A 14,422-nucleotide genomic window follows, 5' to 3' on the forward strand; every position below is an offset into this window, starting at 1 on the left:
CATTACCTGGCAATTGGATTGAAGACATCTCTGTTATGTATTATAGGATATTCTGCCACCAGTTATGCCAAGTGATATGCTATATTTTTTCCAAATATCAAATAGTGAAATGTTTATTAACAAAAAAGACTATAAATTAGTCATTTTCCATTGTGGATGAAGATTGCTTCCTAAGTCTTCCAGTATTTTGAATATTTTGCACTTCTGTGCAACTTGCATGTGTTTGGAGAGGAAGATTTCAATACAACATGGTTAATATGTATTGGCCACATGCATGCTCGAAATACCCCAATCAAGTGAATGCAATAAAATGTTTTACAAGCACTAACATTCTTCAGAGGGATTAACTTTTTTTTCAAAAGAATGGATCTAAAAGTAACATGAACTTCAGAAGAGTGTTTACCTTGGTTTTAACTTACATTAAATTATTTTACCCTTTGGCTTTGTAGCATCATTACTGAATTGCAATTTGAACCATCTTCCTTCTCCTCAAACCTTATTCGTGCCAAGAGAATGATTGATTAGCTGTGTTTGCAATGAGTTTATTACTTTTTAATGTAAAGACATTTCTTCACTGCCTACGTCCATAGCAACTTATACTCATATGGCAGTTTGGTTATATCATGTTTGTATTTTGCTTCTGTTTCTGAAACAAATCAGTAGGACAAAGTTCACTCTTAATTTTTCATGTTGTCATTTCAGGACATTATGGGCCTAAACCTACTAGTCTATTATACTCAAAAATCCCCTTGTATATCATGGGAGTATTAGATATGCCAAGGAGGCAGAATAAAGCTCAGTGTGCATCACTGAGGAAATATTTCTCGTCTGGATGGTTTGTTGACTCTTGCAGGATCAACATCATAGCTAGCACATAGCATATAGAAACAAATAAATACAAAGGTAGAAATCATTCCAAATAAGACACATTTAAATACAATGCTTTAGTTTATAATGGCGATCACTCAGTTTTTCCTGTTCATGGAACAAACCTCCAACAGGGTTTGAATGCAGGACCTCCACAGACCTCTACTACTTGAGGAGGTCCTTCATTAGCTGGTAGCAGTAGTAGGTTGTGGTCCTCCAGCAGATCTGACATTAGAGGGAAAAAACTCTGAGTATGTTAGATTATGAAAGTAATATCTTTGAAAAGTAGAGTCAAACACTGTCAGTTACATCAGTATGACTCCATTGACTTGTGCCAGATGAGGTTGAACAGTGTAGATTTTAGCCCTAGAACTTTATTTAGGAGTTATATATAGATATAAATCTGGGAACTAAGCTTGTCAACTACAAAACAAGTTAAGTTCTAGTTGCATTTCATGCTTTTAAAATCTTCCATCAGTTCCTACATAAAGTTAAAACAAAATTACTAAACACTTATCCTTCTGAGGTTACAAAATATAACTTCAAAATATAAATTTTAAAAGGGCAGACTTGGTAAGGTGCCCAGCAAACTTTTGCCTTTCATTCCAAATAAAGTAAGAGGTAACATTACATAAAGTAAGTTGCACTATATTGGGGGAGTTTGCCATTTTTCAACCAGTGGGAGAGCTTGCCTTGATATCAAGAGATTAGTACATTTTCCCCACTATCTTAAAATGTAATTTTTCAAAAGTTTTAAAAAGACTTTTCCAGTGCCTCACAAATTTTAAGGTTGTTTTATCCTTTAAGTGACCCATACCCAGTCTCTTATTCAGTTGACTAATTTCCTGCCTTTTCCCATTAAGATTAGAATTGAAAACTCTAAAAAATCATTAAGTGTCAGAATAGTGGGAACAAGACAATGTTTTGGCTCGCTATTAATAAGAGATAAGTTTATTGCATACCTCAAAAGAGTAAAAATGATTCTGTAGTTCACATATTAGCCTGCTAGAAAGAGGAGCCTTGAAGAATTTAGATGTATGCCTATTAAGCCACCTATTTCAACCATAAATATAGCTCTCTGGAGGGATATGTCATGATTTTGTCCTCAAACATACATTGATGAGAACATTCCATTCAAGTAAAGGTGAATCACTGTGAAGTGATGTGGAGTGAATCATTGTGAAGATGGACAAACTAGGCCAGCCAGTCCCCAGGCAGTTCTGTCTGCAGTAACTACTGCATCCAGCTGCAACAGTGGAGTTGTTGTGTTACAGAAGAAATGTATCTCAGCCTGGCTTTTGAGCCCTACAATTTTTAGCTGGGTTATAATGATTATACAGGAAAGAGATAGAAAAGGAGAAACAGGAATGATGCAAGATCAGTTCTTTATAGGTTCTTATACTGCCCTCATCACCATAATAACTGAACACCTTCCAGCAACACACTAAGTGATGTGACTAACATCTGTCATGTGTAGAGTTGGTAGGAAATTTTTCCTCATTTTTTTTTGTCAAATTCATCAAAACCAAAACTGTTTGCCAATTCAGGTTGGGTTTGATTAATTTCCCTACTCAAAAAAGGTTGAGGACAAAAAGTTTCAAAACTGCTGAAGTGTTTCACTTTGACATTTTCAAATAAAAAAATTGTGTTTCTGCTTTGAAATTTAAGGTAGTTAGACTAAAAAGGGGGGGGGGTTAAAAAAGAAAAAATGAGATATAAACAATGTTTGAATTAATCTGAAACACAAAAACTGGTATTTAGGTTTGTAAAGCTAAAGCTAAGCTAAGCTCTAGTCACCTGTGATTCATTCTCGCTCTCATCCTCTCTGAAGGGGGAAGAATTAGGTGTGCAGTGTAGTGCTTTGGTTTTTAAAAAGTCTACACTGTGTTTATGTTAGAGATGACAGGTAAAAGAAGTGCACTGTGCACTCAGTGTAGGAAATGGTGAGGTCTGTGATAGTCCTTAGTTCCTGTGGAAATTCATTCCAGTGTTGGATCGGTCCCTGAGAAAGCTCTGGCTCCTGTACAGATGAGCTTTACCCTTATGGTTAAGGTATTTCTCTGTTCTCTGAGAGTCAGTTATGTCTTAACTGCACGTTAAATGACAGAAATAGCAATACAGTAGGTATCACTTAATGAGGATGGCTCATCCGGGAACTTGAACTGAATGGAGCCATTCTGAATGCCATTTCAAGGTCCAGTCCCTATGCCTGTATGTGTTCTATTGCCAGATTGGTCCTTCTGATTCTGTAGATCAGATGTGACCTCCCACAATTGCATTGCCTTCCGAGCCAGTTTCTTGCTCTCCCTAAAGTACATCAGGAAGGAAAAAGGGACAGTTTCAGTATATTAGAATAGGGAGTGCTGATCGGGTTGGTACTCTCTTCTTTGGTCTGCCCTCATGCATTTGGCAGCTGGCTATGAGGGAAGCACTCATATTATGATGATATGCAAGGGCATGCACAACCGGGGGGGGTCAAGTAGGGGCAGCCCCCAATAATCGACAGGGGAGGCACAGAACTCCTCCAGCCCCAGGGTTCGAGTGGGGAGAGTGAGCTCCTCTGGCCCCAGGGCTTTTCGGGTCACAGGGCCGCAGTGGGAGCAGACAGCCCCTCCAAAAGCATTGAAATTTAAATTCCTGTGCATGCCCCGATGACATAAATATGAGAAAAACAAATAAGCAACATCCCACCTAAAGTGGGGAAAAGTGGGGGGTTGAGGGGGGTGGGGAAGGAATGGGAGGAATGAGGAGGAGGAGAAGAATTGAGGGGAAGTGACCAGACAGTGGGTGAGGGTGACAAGTATCAAGCCCAGAGGGTGTAATGTGGCTTAAGTAGGGCAACTGGAGATGTCAAAGCAAAAACAGAAGTTTTGAGATAGTTGAGCCACAAGAAAACTTTCCTTATAGTTCTATACAGAGATTAACCTCTTCTCGCACCTCCCCCCGAATCCAAACACCCCTGTCTTTGTGGGAGTTCAGCCGCAGACAGGCATATGATGTCTCAGGTCCCGCTCTGGCTCTGATTTGTTGAAAAGATTAATAGATTTGGGGCCAGACGGGACAATGACCACTTTTTAAACTCGCTTTGCCAATTAGGACTATCTGTGTTCCAGGGAGATGTCTCTACTAACGAAGTTCTGCAGCTGATAGAAAAGTATGCACATCTACATCTTTCTTAAAACATGGATCACTTTTGTGGACTTGAATATACAGTGGGGCAAATTCTCCTTTTATTTACACCCACACAAGTATTTTCAGCACCTAAAGTTTCAAACTGGACACTGAATTCATTATATGACTAGCACTGATAATCAAAGGATGCACTATTAAAATTTCAGTGAAGATTTATGGGAGAAACAGTATTATTAATAGCTGTTTCATATAGATGGTTAAAATAGGGCATTAAAATTTCTTTTAATTGATTTCTAAAATGCACTCCATATTGCACCTTTGCCACCACTTTTCCTTTTTATAATACTAATTTGATGAGCTCTGATCATAGGAAACTTACCCTATGTATCATGATCAGTGGACCTGGAGTCAGAGGGAAAATGTTTCCTGGAGGTAGTTATTGATGGAGAGTGGAACAGGGAATGTGGGGAGTTAGGCTAGTTGCTACTCAGCCATGTGGACAGAGCAGTCCATAGGGTTAAATAAAGTTTCACTTGTTCTGTTTAAACAGCATTCCACTTCAGACTTTATGAATGAAACACTGTGCAGTCTGCTAAGGTCAAGCTTGGGATAGTTACAGTTAACTTGAAAGGCAAGGGAATTCCATCTGTACAAGAATACAATTTCTTTTTAAAAAATCATTTTGAAACAAATGTATTCAACTCCAGGAATGTTGTATATGGTTATTACTTTGCTCCACATTACCAACATGCTTCCTTTGTACTTGTCCTTTGAGACAACTAGACTGCCGCAACATTCAGATTAAAGCACCAGAGTAGGAGGTTCATGTTGCAACCCAGAGCCAAAAGAGCAACATAAGATATTGTAGTTAAGTGGTTAGAGTAGGCTGTTTGGTAGGAATGCCAAAATTGGACTGTTCAAATGGCTTCGCTCCTCTTGGAATCAAAACACAGTGGCAGCAAGTTTGGGAAGGAGGGCAGGAAGAGACTTTTCCAAATAGCTTACTTCCTCCATTGGAACCAGAGCACAGCAGCAACCCATTCAAACTGGTTCCCAAATACGTCTGTTCTACCCAAACACCCCACGTCCAGGGTGGCTTTGTTTTGCTAAACTCACAGTTTAGGTTAAGCTATCATATAGCATTCTGTGGCTCCTGGAAGTACAAGCATAAACAGAGACCACTCTTGACTTTTTTTTACTGCCCACATTAGATTCCTCCTGTCTCAATTGAATGGGATGATCTCTAGGTGGCTTAGCAGCTCGCAGGCCATCTCTAAACTCAGAAGTCTTAACGGAAATTTGGCTCATAAATGTTTAAAATAAGTAAGTGGATGAGAATTATCTCAAGGTTGGCACATTTGCTCTTGGACAATGTTGGATCTTCAGTGGAAAAGGTGAAACATGGGATTGAAACTATGCTTTCCCTTCCATTATTTGTTTATGGTAGCATCTACAATATGCTAGGCATTTTCCAGACACTCAGGAACAGACAGTCCCTGCCTGGAAGAGCTCACAGACTAAGGATAGAAAAGCATAGGTTGCAGAAGGGAATCAAACACCAATTCAGCTTTTGTACAAGTCACCTGGATTCACTGAAGGCAGCACAACAGAAGTGGGTCCTTAAAAAGGTCTTAAACGTGACCCTTACGGCTGAATTCAGACAGGTCAAAACATGCCTAGTCAGCCACATGGAGGAGATTGTTCAAGGAGCTGACACAGTTAAATTATTGTTCAACAACTAAAGCAAAGTTGACCCAAATCAGAGGCACATTTTAAACACGTGAAGCCTCTTTACTGCCTTATTTTAGAGATATATTAGCTTTGGAATGTGTTAGTTGTCTAGGGCCTGTGATGGGCTATACAAACGTCACACTGGGCAACAAGAAGTTAAGGAACTACTCTAGGCCCAGCCAGCACTGCCCCACCACACCTGTAGCAAATGCACCAATTGGAGGAGAAGTTAAAAGGCAGGGGAGCAGCTCATTTGGTGGCAGACCAGGGAAGAGAGCAGACCTGCAGCTCCAAGTATGAATAGCTGAGGGAAGGCAGAATCTCTCTCTAAACCACTGCCCAAAGGTCCTTCCCTGAGGGAAGGGAGAGTCTGCTGCAGAGACAGTCTGAAAGGGAAGCATTCCTTTCTCCCTCTCATACGAACTCCAGACTTGGTGAAACCCCTTTATTTTGTTTGGACTACCGCAGCAGGGGAAAGCCCTGGGACAGAGCTAGCCCAGGAGGCTGGGCCATACTGCAGGAGGAGGCAGTTACTGCCCAAGAGAAAAAGAGGGTGACTTCACTATACACAGCTGCCAGAAGGTGCCTTGCAGCGAGCAGACACCCCTTATACCACCTTAACCCAGATGGTGATGTTGGGACAATCGCAGGTGGGGATAGGAAATGGGCCAGGGAGGGAAGCCTCAAGCACCCCCAGCTGTCAGATTACTGACCATCTTCAGAGGGTGGTGGGTCAGAGGCTAGTGGCGTGGAAGGTCCCTGGCTTCCCTACCAACAACCCCCCTGCACATGACAGGCCTAAGCTCTGATCAGTAGGCAATGCTCCCCTCCCAACCACCCTGAGTGAGGACCGTCACAGGGCCTAATTCAAACTCTGCTGAAGTCAATGGGCTATGCAATGTCAATGATGTGTCAAATGAATGCTTACTTTGTATGTTATGTACCCAGCTTTGTGTAACTTGAAAAACGAACGCAAAAAACCAAGATGGATATAAATTGACACATTACAGTGTATGGATTTGAAGAAAAAAAAAAGTAAGGTGGGAAAGTTTTCCTTTGATTGACTTGTCTACAAATAATTTATCTTAGATTTTGCCCCTGTGAGATGCTGGCAGCCTGGGGAGCTAGCAGGCCATGGAGTTTGGAAGCCAGGGCTCCCCTAGTCCTGGGGCAACTACTGATCTTGAAAGCTCTGATAGCTGCTGACTTGTACTTGTAGTCTTGACAGTTTAATTGCTACTGTTCAATGGTGGGCAACCCTGAAACTGATCAAAATCATGTCCATTTCAATCCGCAGCTGCTGGGGTTCTGGGGAGAACACTTGGGTTTGAAAACCTCCTGTAATGTTTCCAGTTCACAGAAAATTTAAAAATGTTCATTTACCATAAACCAGAAGTTCTGAATTTTGGCCATCTCTACAGAATTTTGGCCTGGGCTGGCGTGTTTTCTCACTACCAAGGTATATCTGGGTTTGTGAAAATAAACTGGATAGGACTGGAAGCTTAGAACCCAGTTTGAGAAAAGGTGAATATTCTTTATGTGGACATTGTTTAAGTACCCTTATTATAAAACACATGCTTCCCTTTTCAGGTGGAATATATAGTACTCGGGGAAGCAAATATCCTTCATTTCTCTAGTGCTTCTTACTAAAAGCTTTGCTTACCATACATTTTCATATCTATGTTTACCTGTAAACATGTCTCCATTTCAGTTCTGCTTTAGCCTCAGCTGTAAGAGAATTACAATTTTCATCATGTCAGAACAGGAGCCTATTAATCATGTTATGCAGCAATTAATTATGTTGTTTTTCTGAACCATCTCCCCCATCAGATATATGTGAGGAAATTCAGAAAACATCTGCATGGGACAGGTTTAGACACAATGTGAGAATTTGTGTCCACTAGATGCCATGTTCTAAATATGGATTTACACTAACATTGCTCCACATCGGTAGTGGGGCAAATGTCTCCAAAAGAGCATCTTTAGTCTCAAGCACAGAGGCAATTCTGACATAGAAGAAGTTAAGCAATGGGAGGTAATTTATCCATTGGACAATTTCAGCCTAAGCATCCTTATACTTCCTATACCTGAACCACCTTTAGAAGAGATCATAAGTGAAGGTATATTAGACCAGTGACTTTCTTTTCCATATAATGACCCCTTTTATATTAAAGTACTTTCAGGACCCTCTACTCCCATCTCACCATGAAGAAAGTGAGGTTGGCTGTGACTGCCTGAAACCTGTTTGTGACGCCCCCAAAACACCACCCCATATTAGTCCAACCTTTCAAATATCGCAAGTAGTGACAAATATTTACCACCCCCACAGGAGAAACTGGACATTTTATGAACAGAATATGCCATAAGTAACACTTTATCCAAATGAACTTCTGAGGCATATAAATTGAGAAGTAATCAGGGAAGAGTTAGCAGCATTGTTGCACACATCCTGCCAAAAGGGAAATAGCTAAACATTTTGCACTTCCACCACATAGTATTTTCTCTTCAATGCTCTCAACATGCTTTAAGGATTACTAAGATACAACATCCCATGAGGTAGGTACTCACTTATTTTTGGATGGCAACCAAAGTACTAAATGGATGAGGTGAAGTGCATGTCACCAGACCTAGTCCATTGTTTTTCCTGACTTTCTGCACACAAGCCAAGACCATATGCTTTTTCTCTCCCGACCCATTCTGCCTCACCCAGCCCAGCTTCCCTTGTTTTAGCTCATAAGGTTTCATGGCCATTAAAACATTTGGCTTGTGTGAGAACATGCAACAATCCACAACCAATATACATTCATTGGTGTGTTCATTTTCGCTCTCAGATACCAAGTCATCCATAGTGAAGCTGTTGTGTCTGCCATATGGAAGATCTTTCCAGGGCTCAAAGTGTCATAAGGCATTTGGCTAAGGTGAGTGCTTAAAGTCCACATCCAGGTATCTGGATAAGTGGTCTGATTTTTCAAAAGATGCTGTGCATCTGTCATGCCAGTTGAGTCAATGGAAACGACTAGGTGATTTTGGAAAAATCAGACCTCAGTTTTAGATGTGTAATATGGGTTTAGATGCCTAGCTTTGGTCACCCATATTTGAAATTCTGGACTTCCCAGATCAGTGGTATAGCCACAAAGTCCAGTTCTCTGACTCCCAGGCTTTATGCTCTGACCACAAGTTCATGCCACTCACCCGTCACTCCATCATTTCTCAGAGCTATTTTAGTGGAAGGTTTAAGACTCGGGAGTGCTCTGGCTTGGAATGCTCTTTAGCCTTTCAGAGTTGCTGAGTACTCTGCCCTCCCATAGACTTTAATGGACCTTTGAAAGGTCGGGCATCTAACCACTGCAATCTTTTAACTTTGGGCAAGTTACTTTGCCCAAAATCTTCAAACTTGGGTTCCTAAAGACAGGCACCTAACTCATATTTAGGCACATAAATGAGAAGCCTGATCCACACCTCCCATTGTGTACAGGGCTCAGTATAAACATGTTTGTACCAGGATCATAGAATCATAGAATATTAGGGTTGGAAGAGACCTCAGGAGGTCATCTAGTCCAATCCCCTGCTCAAAGCAGGACCAACACCAACAGGACCAAGGATGATCAGCATAGAGCCTATTGATACTGAATGTTGTGTCATGGGGAAAGGATGCATTCCTAACAGATTAATACTGTAGTGCAGATGGCTGGTTTATAGAGCCCTTCACCCAGACGATTTTGTAAACACTTTCCTCTGCCAAATTGGCATTTTTTCAGTTCTACACAATGTGGTGTTCTGCTGCTCTAGAAACATATGCCAATGCCAAAATGCCTTGTCTGAGGGATTAAAAAAGGGCTTGGATGTGGGAAGAGAACAGGAAGTGGTCAAATTAGCAGGGATCCACTGAACAACTTCCCAGTAAATAGGATGCTCTCACACACACATTCCAAAACACATGTATGGAAGGCAGCACAGATGTAATCCTAGCAGAGGGCAGACATGCTACATTGCAGATAATCTATGAGACAAGCACAACTAAGAAAGGGCAGAGACATTACCAGATTCTGATGTTCACTTTGAGACTCTAGAGATAACCTCCTTGTTTATGGTCCTCTGCGTTGAGAATGAGAAGGGGAACAAGATCCATCTGGGAAGGACATGGCAAGGGAAACTGGTGGTAAATCCTTTGTGACATGCTGCTCAAAGCTGCCAAGTATCTCAGGAAATGCCCTCCCATTCCTAGGAAACGCCTCACTTGCTGGCAGTGTGACATCTTACTGGTCAAAGGAAAATGTCTGAAATACTCACCAAACTGGGGTACGTATTTGTGGATGGACTGATCAATGCTAGCTGTCTCTTTATGGATATCCTGGAAAACCATGATAAGTGCTTGTTGCTCTGTCTACACACCCTTCTGCCTCTCTTTTATGGCACACATCAAGGACAACATCCTCTGATTGGTTTTATGACTTTCCTCCTTTCTGTTTCTCCACATCCAGAAGATCCAGCAAATCCACCTGTTGAAGGGCTGGTGTTGTACAAAAGTTGCTACTGGGGCTCTGGGACTCTGCAAATGTAGCTCTAGAGAAGGATGAGGCTGAAAATCTGTCAATGATTTGGGAGATTGGGTGCTGTATTCCTGGAGGGTCCTTCTCACCTGCCATTAAGTAGTCCAAACTCACAGCCTTCTTCACCTTTTAGCCCAGTGTTGTCACTCAAGTCTGAAGGTAAAGATTTGTGCCTTACATTAGGAATTGGAGGAGATGTCTTCAATGGGGAAGTCACGGGATGCTCTTGGAAAAGAGCAACCACAGAAACTGCAGGAGTTTGGGGCAGCTGCACAGGGACTGGGTTGCTTGACCAAGAAAGGATAATTCTCAATAATGTAATCGGATGTAGGGCTGAAGGTTATGAGCGAAGCCACTGTTGCAGGATCAGAAAAGTCTTCCTTGCTTCAGGAAGACGCATAAGGAGAATTGCAAAGCCTTGCAATGGGGTACAAGGCACATGAACATGCTGATGCACCATGCCAGCCACTTCTGAAGCCAAAGGTTGTCCTCCTTGGTCCTTGGAAAAGCTTGGCCTGAAGAATATGATCCACGCTGAAGAGACAAACCTAAATAGAGGAAAGCCACAAGTGAGAAGATTAGCACAAAAATGAGGTTGATAAAAATATTGGGCCAATTTTATTCCTGGTGTTTATTCTCTTGATTTCCCATTGTATCAAAGATGAATTTGGCCCACTCTCAGATTATGTCCGGATCATAGAATCTCAGGAGGGATTCTTGGAAGGGACCTCAGGAGGTCATCTAGTCCAACTCCCTGCTCAAAGCAGGACCAATCCCCAACTAAATCATCCCAGCCAGGGCTTTGTCAAGCCTGACTCTAAAAACCTCTAAGGAAGGAGATTCCACCCACCTCCTAGATAACCCATTCCAGTGCTTCACCACGTTCCTAGTGAAATAGTGTTTCCTAATATCCAACCTAAACCTCCCTCACTGCAACTTGAGACCATTACTCCTTGTTCTTTCATCTGCTACCACTGAGAACAGTCTAGATCCATCCTCTTTGGAACCCCCTTTCAGGTAGTTGAAAGCAGCTATCAAATCCCCCCTCATTCTTCTCTTCTGTAGACTAAACAATCCCAGTTCCCTCAGCCTCTCCTGATAAGTCATGTGTTCCAGTTCCATCATCATTTTTGTTGCTCTCTGCTGGACTTTTTCCAAATCCTTCTTGTAGTGTGGGGCCCAAAACTGGACACAGTACTCCAGATGAGGCCTCACCAATGTCGAATAGAGAGGAACAATCACGTCCCTCGATCTGCTGGCAATGCCCCTACTTATACAGCCCAAAATGCCATTGGCCTTCTTGGCAACAAAGGCATACTGTTGACTCATATCCAGCTTCTCGTCCACTGTAACCCCTAGGTCCTTTTCTGCAGAACTGCTGCCGAGCCATTCGGTCCCTAGTCTGTAGCGGTGCATGGGATTCTTCCGTTCTAAGTGCAGGACTCTGCATTTGTCCTTGTTGAACCTCATCAGATTTCTTTTGGCCCAATCCTCTAATTTGTCTAGGTCCCTCTGTATCCTATCCCTTCCCTCCAGCGTATCTACCACTCCTCCCAGTTTAGTGTCATCTGCAAACTTGCTGAGGGTGCAATCCACGCCATCCTCCACATCATTAATGAAGATATTGAACAAAACCGGCCCCAGGACCGACTCTTGGGGCACTCCACTTGATACCGGCTGCCAACTAGACATGGAGCCATTGATCACTACCCATTGAGCGTGATGATCTAGCCAGCTTTCTATCCACCTTATCGTCCATTCATCCAGCCCATACTTCTTTAACTTGCTGGCAAGAATAGTGTGGGAGACAGTGTCAAAAGCTTTGCTAAAGTCAAGGAACAACACGTCCAGTGCTTTCCCCTCATCCACAGAGCCAGTTATATAGTCATAGAAAGCAATTAGATTAGTCAGGCATGACTTGCCCTTGGTGAATCCATGCTGACTGTTCCTGGTCACTTTCCTCTTCTCTAAGAGCTTCAGAATTGATTTCTTGAGGACCTGCTTCATGATTTTTCCAGGGATTGAGGTGAGGCTGACTGGTCTGTAGTTCTCTGGATCCTCCTTCTTCCCTTTTTAAAAGATGGGCACTACATTAGCCTTTTTCCAGTCATCAGGGACCTCCCCTATCGCCATGAGTTCAAAGACAATGGCCAATGGCTCTGCAATCACATCCGCCAACTCCTTTAGCACTCTCGGATGCAGCGCATCCAGCCCCATGGACTTGTGCTCATCCAGCTTTTCTAAATAGTCCTGAACCACTTCTTTCTCCACAGAGGGCTCGTCATCTCCTCCCCATGCTGTGCTGCCCAGTGCAGTAGTCTGGGAGCTGACCTTGTTCGTGAAGACAGAGGCAAAAAAAGCATTGAGTACATTAGCTTGAAACACCAAGACAGCAACATGAGTAGACAAACAGGATATGCATGCTTATCTGAAATCATGTACCTGAACTGCCCATGTATTCTGGAAAGCTGAAGTCTGACTGTCCTCCCCAGGGGAAAGCCGAACTCTGTGTCTGAGGCGGCTGTAGTTCCATTGTTTCTGTTACTGAAGGCAGTGCATTTGTGGCATGCTCCATGGCAGATTCAGGTGCAGATCTTTTGCGTGTCCTAGCACCTGAAAAAATTCAGAGACTGGTTTAATCTTCTTTACAGCGTAAATTAATATATCTGATGTAGCTGTGGCACTGCACTGATTTATCCTGTGGTCTACTGGAAAGGAGGAAAAATTACAGCACCACGAGGATAACTGATGCATGCATACGAGGGACATGATAGATGTGTGGAGTTTGTGTAACTGGGATGTTCACTGTGAGATGTTATAATATGAATAAAATTGACATACGTAAAATTTAAAGTAATGTTTCTACCTATGGGCTTTTGCCTTTTAGGTAGGTCCAATGCCAATTCCAAACCAAATTAAGCTCCTACAAATCTTTTAGAGTTCACCCTGCTCTAAGATAGGCTTAAAATAGTCTTAGCTATTCAGTGTCCCACAGAATGACAGCTCATGATGCTGAGATCCTCCCAGGTGCATCTGCAACACATCCAATAAATTCACTAATATATTTAACTTTTCAGTTCCCAAAAGTGACAATGCAACACAGAGAATTGTTATTGTACTACTACAAATGAAAATCACATTAAGCATTCAAAGACCTAGTGTGCTAGGGATGATTAAAGCAAGCCACTCTAAAAAACACATCTGGAGATTTTATGTTAAAAAAAAGCATTACTTGTCAGCTTTAATATCATGTGCTATATTTGACAGGTTTCTTACTAAACTCAACCACTGGGGAGCCAACACTCCCCATTTTCAGTTATATATTAGGCGATTGTATGTAAAATGCTGATAATTATATATTTCAGCTCATAATACATGATTTTAAGAGGTCCCTCAGTGTTTGATTATGCAAATTTAAGGTAAACATAGAAGGAGTTTAGGTCATAGTGAAAATATAGAATTATTTAGTTAAGCACACAATATTCATATTAAAATTCTGCATTCGTCTGGGCATTTTTGACAGCGTGATAGAAATTCATTGGCTACATTATAGTTAAGTTTTTCATCACCTCTGATCGCTTTACACACACCCCACCACCACAGTATTTCTAATGGCACAGTCTGATATAAAAAGCAAAAACATATGGGGGTGGGAATTACTAAAGAAATTAGAAAGCTTGAGTTAGATTTTTTTTCTTGAATAGGGACTAGACAGTGAAAAAACATATCTACATTGGTGGTCTAAGAGCATTTGAATTCACAAGCCTGTTTTCTAGAATTCGTTGTATGAAATGTTGGTTAAAATTACCAAGCTAAATGTAGAAACCTTGGAGCTTACATTGGATTTCCAGGAGAGTCATCTGGAAAATTGAGTCTAATGGCAGGGGTTATACTGGCCCCGAAAGCATTTTTCACTAGTCACAAAGAACTGATTCCCTGAAAACTCCTTTAAAGACGGAGTAATTTTACTGAAGTCAATGAAATCACTCTTATGAACAAGTGGTGGCAGGATCCAGCTCAAAGCCATTTAGAAATGGTATTTTCTGGTGGGAAAAAAACAGGCATGTGAGACCAATACAGCAACTGTCTAAACTATTCACAAGAAAGGAGAGAGATGCTCACTTGACCAAGGAGAGGTGCAG

The 14,422-nt window shown here is 41.8% G+C and overlaps 1 long non-coding RNA gene across 1 annotated transcript; it reads right to left on the reverse strand.

The window, feature by feature from the left end:
* Positions 1-411: 411 nt before the first annotated feature.
* Positions 412-10,703, reverse strand: LOC122457838. The gene is made up of 3 exons (XR_006277513.1): positions 10,021-10,703; positions 7,419-7,458; positions 412-1,092 (listed from the first exon to the last, which is right to left on the reverse strand). It is a non-coding gene; the product is annotated as an uncharacterized LOC122457838 (long non-coding RNA).
* Between the last annotated feature and the right edge of the window lie 3,719 nt (positions 10,704-14,422).

Source organism: Dermochelys coriacea, chromosome 1 (assembly GCF_009764565.3).
Source record: "Dermochelys coriacea isolate rDerCor1 chromosome 1, rDerCor1.pri.v4, whole genome shotgun sequence".
Classification (NCBI taxonomy): Eukaryota; Metazoa; Chordata; order Testudines; family Dermochelyidae; genus Dermochelys; species Dermochelys coriacea.